This window comes from Carcharhinus amblyrhynchos, chromosome 3, assembly GCF_965287045.1.
Source record: "Carcharhinus amblyrhynchos chromosome 3, sCarAmb.v2.hapA, whole genome shotgun sequence".
In the NCBI taxonomy this organism is placed as follows: domain Eukaryota; kingdom Metazoa; phylum Chordata; class Chondrichthyes; order Carcharhiniformes; family Carcharhinidae; genus Carcharhinus; species Carcharhinus amblyrhynchos.
Window position 1 is genome coordinate 133,155,858 of NC_137326.1, and position 15,857 is coordinate 133,171,714.

The 15,857-nt window shown below is 44.6% G+C and overlaps 1 protein-coding gene across 4 annotated transcripts in view; it reads left to right on the forward strand.

Moving 5' to 3' along the window:
- The window catches only part of LOC145341139 (neprilysin-like), a 216,495-nt gene that overhangs the window by 39,042 nt on the left and 161,596 nt on the right, over window positions 1-15,857 (forward strand). The window lies entirely within an intron of this gene.

Here is a 15,857-nt window from a genome sequence, read left to right on the forward strand (position 1 = left end):
AGAGATTATGTCTGGGTTGCATGGGGTCCTTGATTTTGCCAGCTGTTTTTCTGAGGCAGTAATAGATGGAAATCAATGGGTAAGAAGCTGGTTTGCATGATGGATTGGGCTGCATTCACAACTCTTTGCCAGTTCTTGCAGCCTTGGTCAGAGCAGGAGCTATGATGCATCGGGAAAGGTTGCTTTCTATGGTGCATCTGTAAAAATTGGTGAGTCATAGTGGACATGTTGAATTTCCTTAGCCTTCTGAGAAAGTAGAGGCGTTGGTGGACTTTCTTAACTGCGTGGAGGGACCAGGACAGATTTTTGGTGATCTAGGGTGGAATTTTACAGCCTTGCTTGGAAAAGGCTGGAAATACGTGCCTGAGGAGATTTCCATTGTCAAACCCTCGTCCGTGCCGATTCCATGGCAGGTGAGATGGTAGAGTTCCAGCCCCAGAAGCTTGAAGCTCTCCATCATCTTCTTTTCACCATCTTTGATGTAGACGGAGGCATGTCTCCACTATGTTTCCTGAAGTGGATGATTATCTCCTTTGTTTTACTGACATTGAGGGAGAGATTATTGTCATCACACCAAAATATTTTCACAGCAAAAGGACAATCAAAGTCTGCTGCCAGCAGGGAAGAAGCTGTTCTTGAGTCGGTTGGTACGTGACCTGAGAGTTTTGTATCTTTTTCCCGATGGAAGGAAGTGGAAGAGAGAACTTCTGAGATGGGTGGGGTCCTTAATTATGCTGGTTGCTTTGCCAAGACAGTGGGAAATGTAGACAATGGATGGGAGGCTGGTTTGTGTGATGGATTGGGCTTCATTCACAACTTATTGTAGTTTCTTGCGGTCTTGGGCAGAGCAGGAGCCATACCAAGCTGTGATACAAGCAGAAAGAATACTTTCTATGGGGTATCTGTAAAAGGTGGTGAGAGTCGTAGCTGACATGCCAAACTTCCTTAGTCTTCTGTTGCCTCATTGCAATGGGAACAGGGTTGAGTCTGTACTGTTACAGTCATAGCTAGAGTGTAGAGAAAGATCAACTTAATGCAAGGTAGGTCCATTCAAAAGTCTGACAGCAGCAGGGAAGAAGCTGTTTTTGATTTGGTTGGTATGTGACCTCAGATTTTTGTATTTTTTTCCTGACGGAGGAAGGTGGAAGGGGGAATGTCCGGGGTCCTTGATTATGCTGGCTGCTTTTCCACGACAGAGGGAAGTGTAGACAGAGTCAATGGATGGGAGGCTGGTCTGAGTGATGGATTGGGCTTCATTCACGACCCTTTGTAGTTTCTTGCGATCTGGGGCAGAGCAGGAGCCCATACCAAGCTGTGATACAACCAGAAAGAATGCTTTCCATGGTGCATGAATGGCCCTCGCCATGATGTCACAAGTCACTTGTGACATAGTCAAAGTGACTTTGAAACATAGTCACTTACAATGTAGAAATAAACAGGCAAATCTTTGGTATAAAAGTAGAAACTGCTGGGAAAGTTCAGCAGATTTGGTGCCATCTGTGGTGACAGAAACAGAGTTAATGTTTCAATTCCAATAGGAGTCTTCAGAAGTAAATATTTGGGCTGAATAAATCGTTGGAAATGACTGTTTACGTTATATTATTGGGTTATCATGGGAGTGTTGCAGTTCCCCATTCCTCATCGTTTCAACTTGTTTACTCATTGAACAGATGTAGGCATTACTGGCAAGGCTAATGATTATTGTTTATACCTAATTAACTTTGAGAGTTCTTGCTGGCTGCCTTCCTATCCCACTGTCATCTGTGTGGGTAAGTTCTCCCACTGTCTGCTTTGGTGACCATTAGTACAGTCCACATGTAGGAAAAAGGAACAGGTACTTCCATGCACTGAGCATGCTCCATATTTATCCCATAATATTTAAGAATCATGGAATCCCTATAGTGCAGGAGACTATTCGGGATATTGACTCCATCAAGGCTCTATCCCCATAACCCCACGTATTTTCCCTGTTAATCCACTAACCTACACATCTTTGGAGCCTGGGACGAAATTGGAGCACTGGAGAAAACCCACTCAGATACAGGGAGAACTCCACACAGTCACCCAAGCTAGGAATCGAATCTGGGTCAGGGACGCTGTGAGACAGTAACGCTAACCATTCTGCCACTGTGCCACCCATCCTGTTAGGCTTCAGCCATGGCTCAGTGGCAATCTGAGTCCAAAGGCTGAGGATTCTAGAGCCAATCACGATGGCACAGTGGTTAGCACTGCTGCCTCACAGCACTGGGGACCTGGGTTCAGTTCCGGCTTTGGGTGACTGCCTGTGTGGAGTCTGCACGTTCTCCCCATGTTTGCGTGGGTTTCTTCCGGGTGCTTAGGTTTCTTCCAAGCGCTCAAGTTTCCTCGCAAAGTCCAAAGATGTGCGGGTTAGGTTGATTGGCCGTGCTAAATTGCCCCTTAGTGTCAGCGGGACTAGCAGGGTAAATACGTGAGGTGTCGAGGATAGGGCCTGGGTGGGATTGTTGTCTGTGCCAGCTCGATGGACCAAATGGCCTCCTTCTGTACTGCAGGGATTCTAGCATTCTACAATTCTGATTCAGTTGAGATTGGGGACATGATCCAGGCTGGCACTTCAGTGCCCGGAATGACAGAATTTCCGGATGTCACTCGGAAGGGAATTAGGAGCAAGTGAGATCCCCATGCATTTGTTGCTCTTGCAAGCTTCATGGGCTTAGGCTGGTAGAGAACCCATTTTCTCACTTTCAAAGTTGTCTGTGTGCAGTTCTTATTTCCATATTATAAAATGGAAATAAAAGTCCTGGCAAATGTGAGAGAAGAAAAACCAGATTTACAAAGATATGTGAACTGAGAGGATATAACCATCAGGAAAAACTGAACAGGCTGTTTCCTTAGAACTGAGAAATCTGTAAGAAAACTGTAGAAATCTACAAAGAGATTGATTGGGGAGATAGAACATAGAATCTTACAGTGCAGAAAGAGGCCCTTCAGCCCACCTAGTCCACATCAACCACAATCCCACCCAGGCCCTATCCCAATATCCCAATACATTTACCCACTAAATCCCTCTAACCTACACATCCCAGGACACTAAAGGGCAAATTTTAGCATGGCCAATCAACCTATCCCACACATCTTTGGACTGTGGGAGGAAACCGGAGCACCCGGAGGAAACCCACACAGACACGAGGAGAACATGCAAACGCCACACAGGCAGTGACCCGAGCCAGGGATTGAACCCAGGTCGCTGGAGCTGTGAAGCAGCAGTGCTAACCACTGTGCTACCGTGCCACCCTGGCATGGTGTGGAGAAAATGTTTTTACTTGGGGAGTTGGAGAAGTGGGCTGGGGAAGGGGCAAGTTCAAAACTTGTTGGATACTCACTAATAAATCCAGTAAGGAATTTAGGAAAAAGACATCTATGCTCAGGAAATGGTTACAAAATGGAAAATGCTAATACATTAAATTGTTAAGGCAAATAGCGTAGATGCATTTGAGGGGAAATCAAATGAATTCACGAGGGAAAAGAAATTATAGAAGAGTGTGTTAACAGGATTAGATGAAATAAAACGGGAGGAGCCTGGCATTGCCAGTGGACCAAATGGCAGCTCTTGTTTATATTTGGTTACAATGGGAGAGTTAATGGTCATTATGCATGGGTGATCCAATTGATAGCTCCTTTTGTTGGAACAATTTTCCGCCCAGTGACTTTGAAAACACAAGATAAAACACTAACCTTGGGTCAATAAACCGAAGGAATGAGATTACAATCTTCGCTGCATGAATGTTCATAAAGATGGAGGCAACAGAGAAGAACACAGATAAAATAAATGAGACTTGTAAAAACAGGTCTAATTCCAGGCTGTTTCAGAATATTGCTTACTCGTGACTAATGAAGTTAAATGTGTCCCATTATCTTTAGTCAAATTGCTTTGGTAAGTGCATACAAAGAGGATTTCTGCTTCATGAATAGAAGGATAGAGACCTAGGGTTCAAAGGTCAGTCTATTACAGTAGCACTTGTACAGTGCTGACTAATTGTATGGTGATAAGAGCATGAAGTATAAAAGAAGAATGATCGTGTGACGCAATAACTCATTTACTGCCTGAACATGGACTCTGCCCTGACCACTTAATCTTTCACAGGAATGTTTTGGCTCCTGATCAACAGTGGAGATGGCAAAGTGGTATTGTCACTGGCTGATTAATCCAGAGACCCAGGGTAATGCTCTGAGGATCCCAGTTCAAATCCCACCATAGCAGATGGTGGAATTTGAAGTCAATAAATATTTGGAATTAAAAGTCTAATGATAAACCTGAAAGCATTGACAATTGTCACTAAAAACCCATCTAGAACATTACAGCGCAGTACAGGCCCTTTGGCCCTCAATGTTGTGCTGGGCTATGTCCAATCCCAAGCTCAAGCTATCCCTTTCCCTATAATTCTGGTGTGCTCCATGTGCCTATCCAATAACTGCTTGAAAGTTCCTAAAGTGTCCAACTCCGCTATCACAGCAGGCAATCTATTCCACACTCCAACCACTCTCTGAGTAAAGAATCTGCCTAGACATCCCTCCTATATTTCCCACCATGAACCTTATAGTTATGCCCCCTAGTAACAGAGATTTACTAATGTTCATAGAATCCCTTCAGTACATAGAAGAATCATAGAACCATACAGTACAGAAAAAGGCCATTTGGCCCATTAAGTCTGCACCAATCACATTCTTACCCCCATATCCCCACATATTTTAACCTGCTAATCCTTCTAACCTACACATCTGAGGACACTAAAGGGCAATTTTTTTAGCATGGCTAATCAACATAACCCGCGCATCTTTGGAATGTGGAGGAAACCGGAGCACCCAGAGAAAACCCACACAGACACAGGGAGAATGTGCAAATTCCACACAGACCCGAGGCCAGAATTGAACCTGTGTCTCTGGCACTGTGAGGCAGCACTGCCAACCACTGTGCCACTGTGCTGCCCTTGAGGGAAGCAAATCTGCCTTTCTTCCCTGCTCTGGCCTATATATGACTCCATATCCAAAGCAATGTGGTTGACCCTTCAATGCCCTCAGGGATGGGCAGTAAATGCTGGCCCAGCCAGTGACGCCTATAGCCCACAAACAAAAAAAAATCTACAATGCCTATCCATTCCATGCCCATCATACCTTCTTTTCCCAAGATCTTGGCAGAATAAGGAGAGGAAGTTTGGTCTTTATGTAGGAGCAGGAGCGGGCTATTCCCCTCACTGAATTGCCTCAGTTTTTATTGCTAGTACCTCACATACCATTAAGTGTGAGCCACAGCTCAATGGCTAGCACTCCGAGTTGGAAGGTGGCAGCTTCAAATGACACTACAGACACTTGAGCCTATAATCCAGGCTGGCATTTCGGCACACTGCTAAGGGAGTGCTGCACAGTCGGAGGTGCTGACTTTCAAACTGAGGTCATGGGCAGAATTTTCCCATCCCATCGGCCACCAGGAATGGTAGTGGGTGGGACACGGACCCCTCCATTGACCAGATTTTCCGGCTTTGGGTAAATCATGACGGGAAAATCCTGCGCCACCTCCATCCCTCTCCTGTGAATGGTTATATAAGATCTGGCAGCAGTACTCGAAAAAGAAGAGGGCAGTTCTCACTGCAATGCTGGCCAATATTCATCCCTGAAGCAACATTCAAAACAGATAGAAGCTCATTTGTGGCACTGCAGTTTGCTGAGGAAATTGGCTGCAATGTTTCCCACATTACAACAATAATGACACTTCAAATGTACTTCATTGGCTGGAGACCACTTTGGGACATCCTGAGGGTTTGAAAGACAGAATAAGTTCTTTCTTCTTTAAAGCAGCTAAGCTAATAGCCTCTCAACATGTTAAAGACAGATGGTCGTCTTCCCCCTTTTAAACTCCTGCCTAGGGAATGTTTTTTGAAAGGTAATCCCTTGCTAATAGCCTGCCAGTTGGAAATTCTATCCTAATGGCTCAAAGCCACTTGGAATCAATCGGGATAGATTATTTTACATTTTTTTTGTAAAATAATTAACTGCTCGGATGGAATGCAGTTAGTATGGGAAAATATGACACATGTTCTGACGCTTTCCCCATCTGCATCTGTTAAATATAGAAGCGTACAATCACACAGAGGGAGGCCATTCAGCCCAACATGTCTGTGCCAGCTCTTTGAAAGTGCAATCCAATTAATTCCAATCCCCTGTTCTTTTCCCCATAACACTGCAATTTTTTTTTATTTTCTAGTTTTTTTTTAATTGATTCATAGCTAGCGGGTGTCATTGGCTGGGCCAGCACATAATCCCCAATCCTGAGGGCATTTAAGGGCATTGCCACGAGTCTGGAATCACTTGTGGGTCAAACCGAGTAAGGACGACAGATTTCCTTCTCTAAAGGATATCAGTCAACCAGAATTTTTACGTCAATCGGCAATGGTTTCTTGGTCATCATTAGACTTTTAATTCCAGATTTTTATTGAATTCAAGTTCCACGAACCCAGGTCCCCAGAACATCATCCTGAGTCTCTGGATTACTAGTCCAATAACAACAACACTATGTCACTGCCTCCCCAAGATCAAAGAGTGACACGGTAACACAACGGTTAGGACTGCTGCCTCATAATGCGAGGGACCCGGGTTCAATTCCAGCCTTGAATGACTGTCTATGTGGAATTTGTAGATTGTCCCTATGTCTGCGTGGGTTTCCTCCGGGGGCTCTGGTTTCCTCCCAAAGTCCAAAGATGGGTGGGTGAGGTGGATTTGCCATGCTAAATTGCCCCTTAGTGTCAGGGCAACTGGTAAAGTCAATACATGGGGTTACAGCGATAAAGTTTGGGTGAGATTGCTGTCAGTGCAGGCCTAATGGGCTGAATACCTTACTTCTGCACTGTAGGGATTTTATGATCCACTTTCAGGTAGTACATTCTGGATAATAATTATTTGCTGAGTAAGACCTTTTTCCCTTATCTTTCCCCTGCTTCTCCAAATTTTATCTTTTGGTTAATGATTAGTTGCTAATGGAAGAGTTTTTCCTTATCTACTCTGTCAGAATATCTCATAATTTATTAAACCTCCCTTGGACACTCTCTGCTTAATGGGGAACAATCCCAGCTTCTCTGGTTGTTCCGCAGATGGAATTTAACACCTGTCTCTGAGGTACAGTAAGTAGTCTTACAACACCAGGTTAAAGTCCAACAAGTTTATTTGGAAGCATGAGCTTTCCCCCTTCATAGAATCATAGAACCCTACAATGCAGAAAGAGGCCCTTCAGCCCATCGAGTCTGCATCGGACACAATCCCACCCAGGCCCTACCCCCATATCCCTACATATTATACCCACTAATCTCTCGAACCTACGCATCCCTGGACACTAAGGGGCAATTTCTTAGCATGGTCAATCAACCTAACCCGCACATCTTTGGACTGTGGGAGGAAACCGGAGCACCCGGAGGAAACCCACGCAGACACGAGGAGAATGTGCAAACTCCACACTGACAATGACCCGAGCCGGGAATCGAACCCAGGACCCTGGAGCTGTAAAGCAGCAGTGCTAACCACTGTGCTACTGTGCTGCCCTTCATCAGGAAAGTTAACGGGGCAATGCTCCGAAAGCTCATGTTAACAAATAAACCTGTTGGATTTTAACCTGGTGTTGTAAGACTACTTACTGTGCCCACCCCAGTCCAATGCCGGCAACTCCACATCATCCCTGAGGCACCTTTGGTGGTGATGGTGGGGGTTTGAATTCAATTGGACTGCTCCGTCACTTTCCCGTGTCTGTCCCGATTAAATCTGGGATGGGAAGACTCCTGGATATCTTGCCATTAACTGAAGCCATCGCATCTTAAACCTAAGCCCCCTAGTAATTGACTCTTCCACTCTGGGATTTACTTGAAGATAAGTTACAGGACGGTTCGGCAGGTTTATCCGCTTTATGGCTTCAGTAATCACTACTCAGGAAGATGTCTCTCCAAAACCCACTACCAGCTGCCAGTCACAATCTGCTTTCAATCACCTGAATCCCAGGACATCTCTGTAGGAGTTCCTCAGAGCTTCCTAGGCCAATAATCAGCTGTTTCATCAATGATCTTCCCTCCATCAGGAGGTCAGAAGTGAGGATATTCGCTGATGATTGAAGAATGTTCTGCAGGATTCTGCAGGACTCCTCAAATACTGAAGCATTCTGTGTCCATATGCAGCAAGACCTAGACAACATTCAGGCTTGCATTGATAACTAGCAAGCAATATTTATGCCACACAAGTGCCAGGCAATAACCATCTTGAACAATCTAACCATCTCCTCTTTCAAATCAGTGGCATTGCTGAATCTTAGCTATCAACATCCTAGGCTTTACCATCGGCCAGAAACTGAATTGAACCAAGCGTATAAATAGTGTGGCTGCGAGAACAGATCAGAGGTTTGGAGACTAACTCCCCTCCTGAGGCCCGAAAGCCTGTCCACCATCGACAAGGCACGGGTCAGGAATGTGATGGAATATTTGCCACTTGCCTTTATGAGTGTAGCTCCAGCAACACTCAAGAATCTCAACACCATCCAGGGCAAAGCAACATATTTGACTGACACTCCATTCACCATCCGAAACAGTCACTCCCTCCATGGTGCTGTACAGTGCAAGCAGCAGATACCACCTACAAAGATGCACTCCCGCAACGCAGCAAAGCTCCTTTAATAGTGTCTTCTAAACCTACAAACTCTAGAATGACGAGAGCAGCAGATATTTAGGTGCACCACAATCTGTAAGCTCCCCTTCAAGCCACACACCATCCTGACTCGGAAATTTATGACTGTTCCTTCACTGCCACATGGGTCAAAATCCTAAACCACATGGACTGCAACCTTTCAAGAAGATAGCTTAGCACTATCTTTTCGAGGTAATTAGGAATGGGCAATGAACACTGGCCAGGGACTTCCACACCCCATGAACAACATTGGCACAGTGGTTAGCACTGCTGCCTCACAGCTCCAGGGACCTGGTTTCGATTCCCGTCTTGGGCCACTATTTGTGTGGAGATTGCACATTCTCCTCATGTCTGTGTGGGTTTCCTCTGGTTTCCTTCCATGGTCCAAAGATGTGCAGGTTAGGTTGATTGGCTGTGCTAAATTGCCCCTTCGTGTCCCGGGAAGTGTATGTTAGTAGGATTAGTAGGGTAAATATGTGGGATTACGGGGATAGGGCCTGAATGGGATTGTTGTCGATGGGTTGAATGTCTTCCTTCAGCACAGTAGAGATTGTATGTAAAAAAACCTAATTACTGGCTCATTTGTATATTTCCTTATTTTTTTTTCCCAGGATGATATGGCACACATTAAGAATGAAAATGCACACAGAGGAGGGTGGTCATGAAAACTATTTACTCAAAAGATAGACCCCTGTTTTAGAATTTAAGAGCTTAAGAGTGTTCAAGAGGCAGTGTAACATATACAACATGAACAAACAGAGGGTCATCCAGACTTGAAGTATTGGCTTTACTCTCTCTCCACAGACGCTGTCAGACCTGCTGAAATTTTCCAGCACTTATCTGTTTTTGTTTCAGATTCCAGCATCCGCAGTATTTTGCATTTATCTGTACAACATGTAGGTGACTTACTAACCCTCCTGGATATTGTGATGCTGTGATTTCCTGAGGTCGAGGTTTATCACACGGCTATTCATGACTTGCAGGTGCATTGGCATCTTATTGGAATGTTGGCTGTTTTCAAGGCAGCTCTCCAAAATGTCACTCTCTGAGTTTACCCTCAGAAGTGTTTTCGATACAATTGGTGGACCTGGTATTATATGGTTGTACAATTCCCTCAGCTGGCTTCCGTTTCTCTTTAATGTCGCTCCATTTAGTGTTATAACCTCACAGGATCGAGAACATTTTGGACACTTCTGCAGGTGGCCTGGTTCCCTGGGTAGGATGTATGACATGAACCTTCTGTCCTACGCGCAGTATAGCCAGTTCTGCGCTTGCATATTGGTCATTCCCCCATTGCTTTGCAAGAAGTTTTGCCAGTATTTCTGAGATATGGGACAGGAGATAGTCTGGCAAGTTTGTCTTAACCTATATTCTGAATGTTACTTCTATCGCTGGCGATAACCCCCTGTCTAACGGTACTGAGTTTAAGTGCAACAGGAGTAATCTTGTTTTGTTTCCCTACACCTTAATGATTAATGCCTTAAAGTTATGAACCATTACTTGGCAAGACTGTTGGATCTGAATAGTGTCACCTGGTTTTTGCCCCATTTAGCATCCCTGTCATTATGTTGAGGCCCATTGGCTGAAATGGTATCTTCAGGCATATCAAACAAATTGAATCTTGCATTGATTGTGTCTACCACAAACGCACTTGAGGTATCCCATAAATGATTGGAAAATTGGAAAAGTAATTAGTGACAAGGACTAAGTGATTTCCACAGACAGTAAATAGATCTATTGTGATTTTAAGCCAAGGTTACAATGGAATCTCATGAGGGTACACTGTTTTGATGTAGTTAGTGATTCTGGTACAAGTCGCACATGTTCATTACCATTTCATAAGTTCATAAGATATGGAAGCCAAATTAGGCCATTCTGCCCATTGAGTCTACTCCACCATTCCATCATAGCTGATATGCTCCTCATCCCCATTTTCCTGCTTTCTCCCCGTAACCCTTCAACCTATTATCAATTAAAAGTCTATCTAACTCCACATTCAATTTACTCCCTGTCCCAGCATACACCGCACTTTGGGGTAGTGAATTCCACGGATTCATAACCCTTTGGGAGAAGTAGTTTCTCCTCAACTCTGTTTTAAATTTGCTGCCCTTATCCTAAGACTATGACCTCTCATCCTAGAATGCCCCACAAAAGGAAGCATCCGCTCCTCGTCTACTTTACCCATATCTTTTATCATCTTGTATATCTCAATTAGATCTCCCCTCATTTTTCTAAATTCCAGAGAGTATAAGTGTTTCAGTATTGTTAATCCCTGGTCAATAAAGAAACTCCGTTGCCAGACATCTGGTTCACTCTGTTCCCATCTACCCCAGTGTAATTGTGACAATATGTCTGATTGGGTACAACCATCTGTTTTCCTTTGAAGGTCACCCCTCCTGAAATACCTACTTGATCTCTATACTTCCAACAACATTTGAGGGGGTCTGGCACTTCTTGTATCATATCAGTCCAGCCTTCTACAATAACTCTCCATCATGCTTTCAGTCCTGAATTATTTATTGCTTCTTCCTGAAGTTGGTTGCATTTCTGTTGACCAAGACTGATCAGATCAACATTCCACCTCAGTATCTTCTTATAGATTTAGCAAAACATCCACCGTCTCATTCAGAGTTGTAACTTGCCCAGCATATCTGAAGTAACCATTTTGCTACCCGGTTTGTAAGAGAAATCAATGCCATGTCCCTGTATTTTTGACCATGATTATCGATCGTAGAATCCTACAATGCAGAAGGAGGCCATTTGGCCCATCGGACCTGCACCAACCACAGCCCCACCCAGGCCCTATCCCCACAACCCCATGCATTTACCCTAGCTAGTCCCCCTAAAACTAAGGGACAATTTTGCATGGCCAATCCACCTAACTTGCACATCTTTGGATTGTGGGTGGAAACCTGGGCACCCAGAGGAAAGCCACACAAACACAGGGAGAACGTGTAAACTCCACACAGATGGTGACCAAGCCAGGAATTGAACCCGCATCTCTCGCATTGTATCAGGAATCATTGTAGTCTGGGTGATGCACTTATCATTGGATTGCACCAAATCATTCCAATGTTTTGTGGTCAGTTTTTACAATGATCATTTACCAACTAGACACATGTGGAATCTTGTGATACAGCATACCCAACTGAGTGTCATGCTCCAAGTACAATTAATTGGATTGTGGTTGAGACAGATTGTTGGAGCCAAGTGCAGTTGGCACGATGGACACTTCCAACTCCTTTGAGAGGCATTGATCTCTAAGACTGTTTCCTTTCGCAGGTCATAGTACATTGTTGCTCTTGATAATGCTGGTTAAGCAAGGTATTAGGGAGGCTAATGGCATGTTCCTTATCTTTATTGCAAGAGATTTGAGTACAAAAGCATCGCAGCCTAGCTTCAGTTGTATAGAAGTTTGATCAGACCCCACCTGGAGTACTGTGCTCAGTTTTTGGCCCCCTTCCCTCAGAAAGGATATTATTGCCAGAGAGGCAACAAAGGTTCACCAGACTGCTTCCGGGGATGGCGCTGTCCTATGACACAAGATTGGGCAAACTGAGCCTGTAATCTCTGGAGCTTTGATTAAGAAGAGGTGACCTCATTGAAACCTGATTTGATTTGATTTGATTCAATTATTATTGTTACATGCATTAACTTACTGTGAACGCTAAGACTTAAATAGCAGATTAGCTGTAAAAGACTCACATTCTAATCAGTATTCTGTAAACACTATACAGACACTTATACAGACAAAGCCTACAGTTTATAGAGAAGGAAAGGAGAGAGTGCAGAATGTAGTGTTAGAGTCATAGCTACGGTGTAGAGAAAAGTCAACTTAATGCGAGGTAAGACCATCCAAAAGTCTGACGGCAGCAGGGAAGAAGCTGTTCTTGAGGCGGTTGGTACGTGATCTCAGATTTTTGTATCTTTTTCCCAATGGAAGAGGTGGAAGAGAGAATGTCCGGGGTACAAGGGGTCCTTAATTATGCTGGCTGCAATGGAAGTGTAGACAGAGTCAACGGATGGGAGGCTGGTTTGCGTGATTGTTTGGGCTACGCAACACTTCAAGGAATAGTCAGGGCTGATAGGGCCAAAATGTTTACCTTTGTTGGGAAGTCTACAACCGGGGGCACAATTTCAAAATGTGCGGAAGCCACTTATTGGTATTATTTTATTACTATCACTGTAATGAAGTCACTATGAAAATCTCCTAGTCGCCACACTCCGGCACCTGTTCAGGTACACTGAGGGAGAATTTAGCATGGCCAATGTACTTAACCAGCACATCTTTCGGACTGTGGGATGAATCCGGAGCACCCGGAGGAAACCCACGCAGACACGGAGAAAACATGCAGACTCCGCACAGGCAGTCACCCAAGTCAGGAATCAAACCTGGGTCCCTGGCTCTGTGAGGCAACAGTGCTAACCACTGTGTCACCATGTTGCCCACCTAGAGCAGAGTTAAGGACAATTTTCTTTGCAGAGAGGGTTTTGAATCTTTAGAATTCTCTGTGCCAGAGGGTTTTGGGAGCTCAGTCATTGTGTATGTTTCAAGAGGAAATAGATAGATTGCTGATTAACGATAATGTAAAGGGTTCTGGGGATAGAGGGCGTAAAAAGCATTGAAGTGTCTGATCGGCCATGATCGTATTGCTTGGCAGAGCAGACTCAATGGGCTGAATGGCCTACTCCTATTGCTATGTTCTGATTGCCTCTTTCAATAACTCTAGTATATGTTGTTGGCCCTCCTGCCATACTTATGAAGCATCTTTCCTTCAATTCTCTCTAAGCGCTGATGTTTTTTCAGCAAAGTTGGGTTATATAGGACACCAAGAAAAATTCGAGGCATCTTTATACAAGTCCTTTTTGTCCTGGGGAGTAGCCATGTTGAGCTTGCCTGGGTCAGGATGGATCCTGGAACTTGAATAAATCGAACGGAAATAAAATCATCTGACCCACATTCACCTGGCATTTCTTATTGTTAAAGATGAATCCTTCACGAATTGTGTAGATTTTGGCCATACGGCCCTTCACTCTTGTCCATCACCAAAACATCATTGGCAATCAGACACATCCAGAGTAATTTTGATTAATTCTGTCCATGCGCTGCTGGAACATAACCTGGTCATTACATAAGCCTAACGGTAATCTCTGGAAGCAGTATCTTCTGAATGGAGTATTGAGAGTTATGATTTCTTGAGATTCTTCTGGCAACCATGCCCACCAATGTCCATGTTAGAATCCAACTCAGAGAGAAACATTCCTCCTGTGAATTTGGGTTTAATTCCTTGGATCTTGGAATACTGTGTGGGCACCTCATCAGCATGAGACTAGGATGTTGTTGGGTTCGCACACCCGGATTCTGCTACCTTTTCTCAGTCCACGCGTGATAAAACTGCACCAATTGGTGTGCTAATGCTCAAGTCAGCACGAGACCAGACCGACAGACGGACAACGAGTCTTTAAACCTCGCGCCTACCCTTGACCCGCGGAGTACATGACAGATAAAGCAATTATACACCATAAGATCCGTCATTCGTTTCTCCTGTATGTGTACTTGCACTTTCTAGTAAGGTCAATCAACGTAAATTGCATCTTCTCTGAGCTGTGGCACAACATCACCTCTGAAATTTCCTGTAAAACTGTCTGCTTCTATCTCTTGTAGGTTAGCTTAGAGGTAGAGAGATTCTTCCCACTTAGAAAGGATAGCAGGACTAGGGGGCACAGCCTCAAGATAAGCGGGGGCAGTTTAGATCGGAGTTGAGGAGGAACTTCTTCACTCAAAGGGTGGTGAATCTCTGGAATTCTCTGCCCGTTGAAGTGGTGGAGGCTACCTCGCGAAATATATTTAAGTCACAGGTAGATAGGTTTTTGACAGACAAGGGAATTAAGGGTTATGGGGAGAAAGTGGGAAAGTGGAACTGATCCACTTCAGATCAGCCATGATCTTATTGAATGGCGGGGCAGCCTCAAAGGGCTAGATGGCCTACTCCTGCTCCTATTTCTTATGTTCTTAGGTTGTGCACTGACTCAATTTGTCTGCCACGATTGGTATATTGGTAATCTGGTGTAAAGTCACAATATTGAGTTCAGTACATGCCGGTAACCCCGCTATTGCTAATCCGACTGTGGCCACCAAATCAAATGCTTGAGCTCTCCCTGGAGACTTGCTGTCGCTGCATTTGCATCAGTCTACCTGTGGAATGAATGGGTGGCCCATTGTATACAGTCAATTTGTCTGTCGTGGATTATATCATTGACTTCCAACTTCCGGATACATATCCTTCACGACTCTGGCTGGGAAGATTGACTGGGAAGTCTGGGAGGGTGGCACAGTGGTTGGCACTCTGCCTCTCAGCGCCAGGGACCCGGGTTCAATTCCGACCTCGAGTGACTATCTGTGTGGAGTTTATACATTCTTCCCATGTTGGTGTGGGTTTCCTCCGAGTGCTCCGGTTTCCTCCCGCAGCCCAAAGATGTGCGGGTTAGATTGATTGGCCAGGCTAAATTGGACCTAGTGCCAGGGGGAGTGGCAGGGTAAATATGTAGGGTTAAGGGAATAGGACCTGGATGGGATTGTGGTTGGTGCAGACTCGATGGGCTGAATGGCCTCCTTCTGCACTGTACGGATTCTATGGAGATATTCACATCTGTTCCCTTGCCAGCTTTGGTTGTGTGAAAGTGTGTTTGCCACTTTCCTTGGGTCATATGATGCTGATAGTAGCAAAAGTCTCAAATTGTTTGATTCTATTCAGGTTCACTGTGCAGAAAGCCTGTTCACCATTCAGATTTTTCCACTCTGTATCTGCACTCTGGTATGTTGGCCGCTAACATTGTGCATGTTGCTGTGCTTTAGTGGGTCTCTGGCACATCCCCTGTTATTGCTGGCAGTGTGCTGCACATGCTTTTTATTTGATTGTTTGTGAATGCACTGCAGGAATCAGATTTTCAGCATAGACGAGCCCGGTGTCCTTTCACACCACATAACTTGCAAAGACTTTGTGGCACAGGATAACTTCACAGTGGGCGAGGACTGCCGTTTCCACACAGCTTGTTTGCTTCCTGTGTTCTGGTCACTGCGCCAATTCTGGTAGCTGCAGCTAACGTTTGCAAGTGTTATTGTCCAGCTGCAATGACTTTGCATTTTCTCCCATCTTTTAGCAGTG